The sequence below is a fragment of the Mesoplodon mirus genome (genome assembly GCF_964341445.2).
Source record: "Mesoplodon mirus genome assembly, chromosome: 17".
NCBI lineage: Eukaryota > Metazoa > Chordata > Mammalia > Artiodactyla > Ziphiidae > Mesoplodon > Mesoplodon mirus.
Genome location: NC_138993.1, coordinates 39,305,179 through 39,315,893, shown reverse-complemented (window position 1 = coordinate 39,315,893; position 10,715 = coordinate 39,305,179). Strand labels below are relative to the sequence as shown.

The following is a 10,715-nucleotide window of genomic DNA, read 5'->3' as shown; positions in this document are numbered from 1 at the left end:
GTGAAAGTGGGGTGTTAAAGTCCCCCACTATTATTGTGTTACTGTCAAATTATCCTTTTATAGCAGTTAGTATTTGCCTTATATATTGAGGTGCTCCTATTTTGGGTGTATAAATATTTACAATTGTTATGTCTTCTTCTTGGATTGATCCCTTGATCATTATGTAGTGTCTTTCTTTGTCTCTTATAACCTTTATTTCAAAGTCTATTTTGTCAGATATGAGTATTGCTACTCCAGCTTTCTTTTGATTTCCATTTGCATGGAATCCTTTTTAGCATAACCTTACTTTCAGTCTGTATGTGTCCCTAAGTCTGAAGACAGCAAATATAGGGGTAGACAGCAAATAAAGAGGTCTTGTTTTTGTATCCATTCATCCAGTCCATGTCTTTTGGTTGGAGTGAGATGATCATATGGTTTTTATTCTTCAGTTTGTTAATGTGTTGTATCACATTGATTAATTTGCATATATTGAAGAATCCTTTCATCCCTGTGATAAATCCCACTATGTATGATCCTTTTCATGTGTTGGTGGATTCAGGTTGCTAGTATTTTCTTGAGGAATATTGTGTCTGTGTTCATCAGTTATATCATCCTATAATTTTCTTTTTTTTAATGGTATCTTTGGTTTTGGTATCAGGGTGATGGTGGCCTCATAGAATGAGCTTGGGAGTGTTCCTTCTTCTGCAATGTTTATGGAAGTGTTTCAGAAGGATAGGTGTTAACTCTTCTCTAAATGTTTGATAGAATTCACCTGGAAGTCATCTGGTCCTGGATTTTTCTTTATTTGAATTTTTTAAATCACACTTTTAATTTCAGTACATTTGATTGGTCTGTTCATATTTTCTATTTCTTACTGGTTCTGTCATGGAAGGTTGTACCTTTCTAAGAATTTGTCCATTTCTTCTAGATTGTCCATTTTATTGGCATATAGTTGTTTTTAGTAGTCTGATTCTTTTTATTTCCATGGTATCCATTGTAACTTCTCCTTCTTCATTTCTAATTTTATTGATTTAAGCCCTCTCCTTTTATTTATTTTTTTTGATAAGTTTGGCTAAAAGTCTATCAATTTTGTTTATCTTTTCAAAGAACTAGCTTTTACTTTCATTGATCTTTGCTATTGATTTCATCATCTCTATTTCATTTATTTCTGATTTATGATTTATTTCTTTCTACTAACTTTGGGTTTTGTTTGTTCTTCTTTCTCTAGTTGCTTTAGGTGTAAGGTTAGGTTGTTTATTTGATATTTTTCTTGTTTCCTGAGGTACGTTTGTATTAGTATAAACCTCCTTCTTAGAACTGCTTTTGATGCATTCCATAGGTTTTGATCATCGCATTTTCATTGTCATTTATTTCTAGGTATTTTTTGATTTCCTCCTTGATTTTTTTCAGTGATCCATTGGTTGTCTAGTTTATTCTCCATGCGTTTATGTTTTTTACAGGTTTGTTTTTCCTGTCAGTTATTTCTAATCTCCTTACATTGTGGTCAGAAAAGATGTTTGATATGATTTTAATTTTCTTAAATTTATTGAGGCTTGATTTGTGGCCCAAGACGTGATCTATCCTGGAAAATGTTCCATGTACACTTAAGAAGAAAGTGAATTCTAGTGCTTTCAGATGGAATGTTGTATAAATATTGGTTAAGTCCATCTTGTCTAATGTGTTATTTAAAGCCTATGTTTCCTTATTGATTTTCTGTTTGGATGATCTGTCCATTGGTGTATGTGGGGTGTTAAAGTTCCCATTATTATTGTGTTACTGTCTATTTCTCCTTTTATGGCTGTTCACATTTGGCTTATATATTGGGTGCTCCTATGTTGAGTGCATATATATTTATAATTTTTATATCTTCTTGGATTGATCCTTTGATCATTATGTGGTGTCCTTCCTTGTCTCTTGTAACAGTCTTTATTTTAAAGTCTACTTTTGGTCAGTTCCCTCCGCCTCCACTGTTGCTGCCCATCTGCCAGCATTCGGTGCCACCTCGGGCTGGTTGTCCTCTGCTGGAGGGATCAAGGTGGTGGGCAGCTGGGAGGGTGGTTGACAGGGGCGGTAGGGACAGTGGTGGTGTGGCCAGTGGCCCTGAGTGCTCGGTGGTGGTGACATCTTGCCTCCATGGGGCCTACCCATGTTGCCCATGTGCTCTAAGGTGGACAGCAGATTGTGCATTTATCAGAACATTTTCAGTGTTGCACCAAGGGCACACCCATCTTCAGTGGGACTTGGAATTCCTGGATAATTGCCTTTGTGAAAAGCTGGCATAATTTCTTTAAATTCCATCTCTTAGTTTCCCATTTTGTTGTTTCAAAAAGATAACAATAAACCAAAAATAACTTTAGTAATGAAGTTTGACTGCCATTTCTTCGATGAAGGTTTTACTCCCAAGGACTTTCTGGACCAAAATATTAATAAAGTTCCTTCTTCTGTTGATAAAGATGCCTTCTATATTGTGGACCTGGGAAACATTGTAAAAAAAAATCTGATATGGTTTAAAGCTTTTACTTGAGTCACCCCCTTTTATGCAGTCAAATGCAATGATAGCAGAACCATAGTGAAGAACATACCTGCCATTGGGAAAGGATTTGACTGTACCAGCAAGACTGAAATCCAGTTGGTGCAGAGTCTCAGGGTGCCTCCAGAGAGGATTATCTATGCAAATCCTTGTAAACAAGTGTCTCAGATTAAATATGCTGCCAGTAATGGAGTCCAGATGATGACTTTTGATAATGAAGTCGAGTTGGTGAAAGTTGCCAGGGCACATCCAAAGGCCAAGTTGGTTTTTCAGATTGCCACTGATGATTCCAAAGCAGTCTGTCACCTCAGTGTCAAATTTGGTACCACACTCAAAAACAGCAGGCTTCTTTTGGAATGGGCAAAAGAGCTAGATATTGAGGTCATCGGTGTCAGTTACCACGTGGAACATTGTTGTATTGATCCAGAGACCTTCGTGCAGACCATCTCTGATGCCCACTCTGTCTTTGAAATGGGAGCTGAGGTTGGTTTCAACATGTTTCTGCTTGATATTGGTGGTGGCTTTCCTGGATCTGAGGATGTAAATCTTAAATTTGAAGAGATCACCAGTGTAATCAACCTGGTGTTGTGCAAGTATTTTCCATCAGATTCTGGAGTGAGAATCATGGCTGAGCCAGGAAGATACTGTGTTGCCTCAGTTTTCACTCTAGCAGTTAATATCATTGTCAAAAACTCATCTTAAAGGAATAGATAGGCTCTGATGATGAAGATGAGTCGAGTGAACAGACTTTTATATATTATGTGAATGATGGAGTATCTGGATCATTCAACTGCATCCTCTACGATCATGAACATGTGAAGCCTCTTCTGCAAAAGAGACCCAAACCAGACGAGAAGTATTATTCATTCAGCATCTGGGGACAGACCTGTGATGGCCTGGATCGCATTGTTGGGCACTGTAACTTACTTGAGATGCATGTGGGCGATTGGATGCTGTTTGAAAACATGGGTGTTTACACTCTGCTTTGTCACTGCTGTCACTGCTGCTTCTACTTTCAATGGATTCTAGAGACCGACCATCTACTATGTGATGTCAGGGCCAACATGGCAACTGATGCAGAAAATCCAGAACCATGACTTCCCACCCAGAGTAGAGGAGCCGGATGTTTGCATTCTGCCTGTGTCCTGTGTTTGAGAGTGGAATGAAATGGCACCCAGCAGCCTATGCTTCAGCTTTTATTAATGTGAAGATACCATTCTTGTAGCTGTTAACTGTGAGTTTAGCTTGATTTAAGGGTTTGGGGGGGACCATTTAACTTAACGACTGCTAGTTTTGAGATGTGTATGTGAATAGTGTCGGCACACACGCAACAATGTGGAAGACTAGATGATGGGGTCACACTTAACTGTGTTCCTATGGAAACTATTTGAATATTTGTTTTATATAGATTGTTATTCACTTTTCAAACATGCTACTAAAGCATGTCCTTCAACTGCTGAGCAAGCATTTGTATCTTGTGCATTAGCAGAATGGGCCAGAAATTTAGTGTTGTGACTTGTTTTAAAATAAATAAATAAGTAACTTGAAATAATTTTTAAAAAGGTCTATTTTGTTTGATATGAGTATCGCTACTCCAGCTTTCCTTTGGTTTGCATTTACATGGAACACCTTTTTTCATCCTCTCACTTTCGGTCTGTATGTGTCCCTAGATCTGAAGTAGGTCTCTCATAGACAACATTTATATGAGGTTTTTTTTTTTTTTTTTTTTTTTTTTGTATCCATTCATCCAGTCTATGTGTTTTGGTTAAGGCATTTAATCCATTTACATTTAAGGTAATTATTAATATGTATGTTCCTACTGAGAGTTTCTTAATTGTCTTGGATTTGTTTTTGCAGGTATTTTTTTCTTCCCTTCCTCTTTTGTCCTCTTCTTTGTGATTTGATAACTATCTTTCTTGTGTTTGGGTTACGTGTGTGTGTGTGTGTGTGTGTGTGTGTGTGTGTGTGTTTCTATTGTAGTTTTTCAATTTGCTGTTCCCATGAGGTTTTGATATAGCAGTTTATATATGTAAAGGTTATTTTAAGTTGCATGCCTCTTCCCCACCTAGAGAAGTTCCTTTAGCATTTGTTGTAAAGCTGGTTTGGTGGTGTTGAATTCTTTTAGCTTTTTCTTGTCTGTAAAGCTTTTGATTTTTCTGTTGAATCTGAGCAAGAACTTTGCCTGGTAAAGTATTCTTGGTTGTAGGTTTTTCCCTTTCATCTCTTTACATACATTGTGTCACTCCCTTCTACCTCACAGAATTTCTGCAGAAAAATCAGCTGATAATCTTAGGGGGATTCTCTTGTATGTTATTTGTTGCTTTTTCCTGTTGCTGTTAATATTTTTACCTTTGTCTTTAATTTTTGTAGTTTGATTAATATGTGACTCAGCATGTTCCACCTTTGGTTCATCCTGTATGGGACTCTCTGTGCTTCCTGGACTTGAGTGAGGGTTTTCTTTTCATGTTAGGGAAGTTTTTGGTTACAATATCTTCAAATATTTTCTTAGGCCCTTTTTCTTTCTCTTTTCCTTCTGGGACTCCTATATGCAAATGCTGGTGTGTTTAATATTGTCCCAGATGTCTCTGAGACTGTCCTCATTTCTTTTCATTCTTTTTTCTTTATTCTGTACCGTGGCAGTGATTTCCACTACTCTGTCTTTCAGCTCACTTATTAATTCTTCTGCCTCAGTTATTCTGCTACTGATTCCTTCTAGTGTATTTTTCATTTCCGTTATTGTATTGTTCACCTCTGTTTGTTTCTTCTTAAACTCTTCTAGCTGCTTATTAAACATTTCTTGTATTATCTTCATCTGGGTCTCCATTCTTTTTCTGAGCTTTTGGATCATCTTTACTATTATTACTCTGAATTATTTTTTCAGGTATATTGCCTATCTCCTCTTCATTTAGTTGTTCTTGTAGGTTTTTATTTATTTTTTAATTATTATTTATTTATTTATTTATTTATTTTTGGGCTGTGTTGGGTCTTCATTTCTGTGTGAGGCCTTTCTCTAGTTGTGACAAGCAGGGGCCACTCTTCATCGTGGTGCACGGGCTTCTCACTATCGCGGCCTCTCTTGTTGTGGAGCACAGGCTCCAGACGCACAGGCTCAGTAATTGTGGCTCACGGGCCTAGTTGCTCCACGGCATGTGGAATCTTCCCAGACTAGAGTTCGAACCTGTGTCCCCTGCATTAGTAGACAGATTCTCAACAACTGCACCACCAGGGAAGCCCTGCAGGTTTTTATTTTGTTCCTTGGTTTGCATCATATTTGTCTGCTGTCTCATTTTGTTTAACTTTCTGTTTGTGCTCTCTTTCCACAGGCTGCAGGATCATAGTATCTCTTACTTCTGGTGTCTGCCCCCTGGTGGCTGAGTTTTTGTCTGGGGTCTTGTACTGGCTTTCTGGTGGGAGCGCCTGGTTCCTGCCCTCTGGTAAGTGCAGCTGTGTCTTGTCCCTCTGGTGGGCAGAGCCATGTCAAGTAGTGTGTTTTGAGGTAGCTGTGAGCTCAGGATGACTTTAGGAAGCCTGTCTTCTGAAGGGCTGGGCTGTGTACCTTTCTTGCTGATTGTTTGGTCTGAGGCATTCCAACTATGGAGGCTGTAGGCTTCTGGGTGGGGCTGGGTCTGGGTGCCAAAATGTGCACCTCCAGGAGATCTCACTCTGATCAATATTTTCTGGGGCCTCCAATATTGGTGTCCTTGCCCCACACTGAGTTACAGCCAACTCCCACCTCTCTAGTACACCCTCCAAGGCACCTAGTTAGATCTAGTCCCACTTCCTGTAGAGATATTTCTTTGTGCAGTGTTACAGTGCAATTGAGGTCTTGTGTAAACCCTCCAAGAGTGGTGTCTATGTTTCCCCAGCCCTGTGGAGCTCCTGCACTCAGGTCCTGCTGGCTTTCAAAGCCAAATGCTCTGGGGGTTCTTCCTCCCAATGCCTGACACTCAGGCTGTCTTCAAGGGCTATATTTATGTGGGAAGGTCCCTGTGTAGCCCATGTGGGTTTAATATTTTTTTGGTGAAAGGTGTATTTTTAGTATGGATGTCTGCCACCTCTTTCTTCAGTGTATGCTGGTCTTTATCCCCTTGGTAGGAGGTGTGACTGATGTTGTGGTTACCTGAGCCTGCAATGAATTTTGAGCAGGGTCTCCCCTTTGCTCTGTGGTTGTTACTACCCTGCCAGGGGTGGGGTCTGCTCCCTAGTTTTTGGAGTAAAGGCCCCCAGATCTGTTTCTGAGTTGTGTTTCTTATCTGCAGTGTGAAGTAGGCAGGATTGGAGCACTTCCCCTGGGAAAGAAGCCACTGAGCTTTCCTCCTCTGAAGCTGTTCACCTGTAAGTGTACTCTGTTGTGTCACTTTCCACTCATCATGCTGGCTCACAAATTACACTGTTGGGATTTCCTTGGTGGTCCAGTGGTTAAAACTTCACACTTCCAAGGCAGGGGACATGGGTTCATTTCCTGGTGAGGGAACTAAGATCCCACATGCCACTTGGCATGGCCAAAAAAACCCTAAAAAACCAAAAAACAAATTACACTGTTGTTGGAACTGCTCTCAGTTCCACCTTAACTGTGGGTGTGCCAGCAATTGGCCCTGGTGTCTCTCAAGCACTGTTTTCACCAGGCCACCAGAACAGATCTACCAAAGTCAGGTCCAAGAACTGCAGCAATCGTGTACCTGGACCCACTGTGGGAGGTTTGGAGGCAGCTCAGATTCTGGCCTCGTCCAATCCCCATGTGTATGTGCTCACAAAGCGCACAGGTGCTAAAGCCAGACCTTTCTCAGCTGAGGGAGCACTCTTCAGTTCGTATGTCCTGCAGGCACTGAGTTTACAAAGTCAGCAGTGGTGGTGTAAATTCGTGGTTCCCACAGCTGTGAGGAGAGATTTTAACTTTTCTTCCTTAGTTGCACAGCCCCTGGGGCTCTGCTGTAGTTTCATCCCCAACTCTACATGTGGGGCTCCACCAGCTTCTGCTCCCAAGGCTGCCCTGGAGCACACACCTTCCAGCAACCAGCCCTTATCCACACCAGCAGACACATGTCTCGGGCTGGGGTGCACAAGGCTGTGGCATGGACCATCCATATAGGTCATACTCCATCCTGCCTGCCACAGACCAGTTGCTGCACTCTTCTGTCCCAGCTCATCTCCTTGCTGGTGAGAGTGCTTCCCTAGTTGTGGGAACCTCTCCTCTCCTTCAGCTTCCCCCCACGGGTGCAGGTCTCTCCCATTTCTTCTTTTCCTTTTTCTTTCTTTTGTCCTACCCAGTTGCATTGGGTTTTTTCTTGTCCTTTTTGGTTTCCAAAGTCCTCTGTTAGTGTTCACCAGGCTTATGAGAGAGAATTGTTTCATTTGTAGATATATTATTGATGTACTTATGGGGAGAGGTGAACTCCATGTCCTCCTATTCTGCCATCTTGATGTCATTTACTTTTATCAATCAAAATTTCCTTTCCTATTTTTTGTCATTTTCTCCTAAAACTGCTGGTAAAAGAAACCTTTATGACATTAATTTTTAATATTTTATTGAAGTGTAATTGACATAGTAAAATGAATATTAATTGTATAATTTGCTATGAATGTCTACATTTATGTATGTATGCCAATGAAACATGACCACAATCAAAATTATGAATATATATATGAATATATTAATTAATATATTAACCATTCATAAAATTTCTACTTTCTGTCACAAATTTTAGTTTCCCTTTTCTATATTTTTATATAATTGGAATTACATTGTATGTGTTCTTTTATTGTCTGTATTTTCCATAGCATAATTATTTTTACTTACATTTATGTTTCTGTTTATCAGTAGTCATTAATTTTTTTGCTAAGTATCATCCCACTGCATAGATATTTCACAAATTGTTTATACATATAGCTGTCAATGACCATTTGGGTCATTTCCAGTTTTAATGATTACAAATAAAGCTTCTCTGGATATTCATGCACATGTTGTTGTACAGCCATATGATTTATTTTTCTCTTTAGTAGATAGGTGAAGTAGATATAAGTTACTTTTTAAGAAACTGACAATTTTCCATAGTCATTGTACCATCTTTCTTCTCTTTCCCTTTCTTTCTTTCTTTCTTTCTTTTTCTTTTTCTTTTTTCCCCTTCCTTCTTTCCTTCCTTTCTTCCTTCCTTCCCCCCACTTTTCTTCTCTTTCTTCCCCTCTCTCTCTCTATGGTGACTATTGACTCAGCTTAACTTTTTAGTCTTACTACTTTGTCCTATTTCCATATTACTAACAAAAGCTTTATCTTATAAATAATACTTTGTTTTTCTCTGATGGTGTGGTGTTTTATAGCATCTAGTCCTTATGTGAGTTAATGAGTGTCTGTGTACTTTCAAGGGATAGCATAACTTCTCAAATTCCAAAAATATGTACATTTATTACTTAAAAATATTATTCTACTTACTTATCCTTTAATTTATCTGCTATTTACTTTCTATTAGTTTATTTTGATCATTCTCTTGATTTCTTTTGACTATATCAGTTTTATAAATTTTATTGTAGGCTCATACTCCATAATGAAGGATTGAGTCATTAAAACAAGAAAAAGGTAAGTTTATAGCACTTTTATCTTCCTTTCCAGGCAATTATAAGATCTCTCAAAAAACAAGAGTTAAAAATATACAGGTTAAAGTAAAAGAAATGTTAAAAGTTTAACTCTGAAATAGGTAAAAGAAAGGTATTTACTATCTGGAGAAATAAAGTTGAAATTTGCATAAACTAGGAGGATTACATAAAGGGTTAATTAAGTAACAAAGAGAAACAGCATCTACTTCCAAACTCTACCAAGGATTTTATCATTATTTACATATTTTTCAATAGACCCAATAGTATTAATAGCATTACAATTCTAGGAAACATGAACCGATTGATTGACAGTAATTACTTTTCACTAGTAGTCTTATAAAAAAGCTGAAAATATAAAATATGCTTTTGGTAGAACAGTGTCCTGAAAAAATCTCCTATACTGCTATGGTGCTGAGGTTAATATGCATCCTTTGACATTAACACAATGGTCTTAGTCCTAGTTATGCAGCATGTTTGATTGTGAACATCTTTTGTTTCTTTCCAAAAACAAACACTCCACAACTACTCATCACAAACAACACAAAGGAAAACATATGTGCCTTTATACTTTAAAAGTTTTCACAGTTGGATTTTGGTTGACTAGTTAGAGGCAAAGATAATTGTCAAGAAGAAACACCTTCTATTAAAATACAAATATTAAATACAAATATTGCTGTGTAACCAACCACCTGAAATTTGGTAGCATAAGAAAGTAAGTGTTGTATTATGCTCCTAGATTTTGTGCATCAAAAATGTCGATAAGGAGTTGAGGAAGATGGTGGAAGAGTAAGACACGGAGATCACCTTCCTCCCCACAGATTCATCAGAAATGCATCTACACGTGGAACTGCTCCTATAGAACACCCACTGAATGCTGGCAGAAGACCTCAGACCTCCCAAAAGGCAAGAAACTCCCCCATGTAGCTGGGTAGGGCAAAAGAAAAAGGAAAAAAAACAAAGACAAAAGAATAGGGACAGGACCTGCACCAGTGGGAGGGAGCCAGGAAGGAGGAAAGGTTTCCACACACTAGGAAGCCCCTTCGTGGACAGAGACTGTGGGCGGCAGAGGAGGGAAGCTTCGGAGCTGTGGAGGAGGGTGCAGCAACAGGGGTGCGGAGAGCAAAGCAGAGAGATTTCCACATGGGGGATCAGTGCCGTCCAGCACTCCCTATCCCGAGAGGCTTCTCTGCTCACCAGCCGGGGCAGGCAGGGGCTGGGAGCTGAGGCTCGGACTTCAGTTGGATCCCAGGGAGAGGTCTGGGGTTGGCAGCACGAACACAGCCTGAAGGGGTTAATGCACCATGGCTAGCCGGGAGGGACTCCAGTAAAAAGTCTGGGCCTGCCGAAGAGGGAAGAGACTTTTTCTTCCCTCTTTGTTTCCTTGTGCGCAAGGAGAGGGGATTAAGAGTGCTGCTTACTGGAGTTCCAGAGATAGGCACAAGTCACGGCTAACAGCATGGACCCCAGAGATGGGCATGAGACACTAAGGCTGCTGCTGCTGCCAGCAAGAAACCTCTGTGCAAGCCCAGGTCACTCTCCACACCTCCCCTCCCGGGAGCCTGTGCAACCTGCCACTGCCAGGGTCCAGTGATCCAGGGAAAACTTCCCTGGGAGAACA

General features: G+C 39.8%; 1 pseudogene across 1 annotated transcript; it reads left to right on the top strand.

Moving 5' to 3' along the window:
* Window positions 1-2,319: 2,319 nt before the first annotated feature.
* LOC309792638 (ornithine decarboxylase-like) lies at window positions 2,320-3,734 on the top strand (annotated as a pseudogene). Its single transcript has one exon. The product of its transcript is annotated as an ornithine decarboxylase-like (transcript).
* Window positions 3,735-10,715: the final 6,981 nt, after the last annotated feature.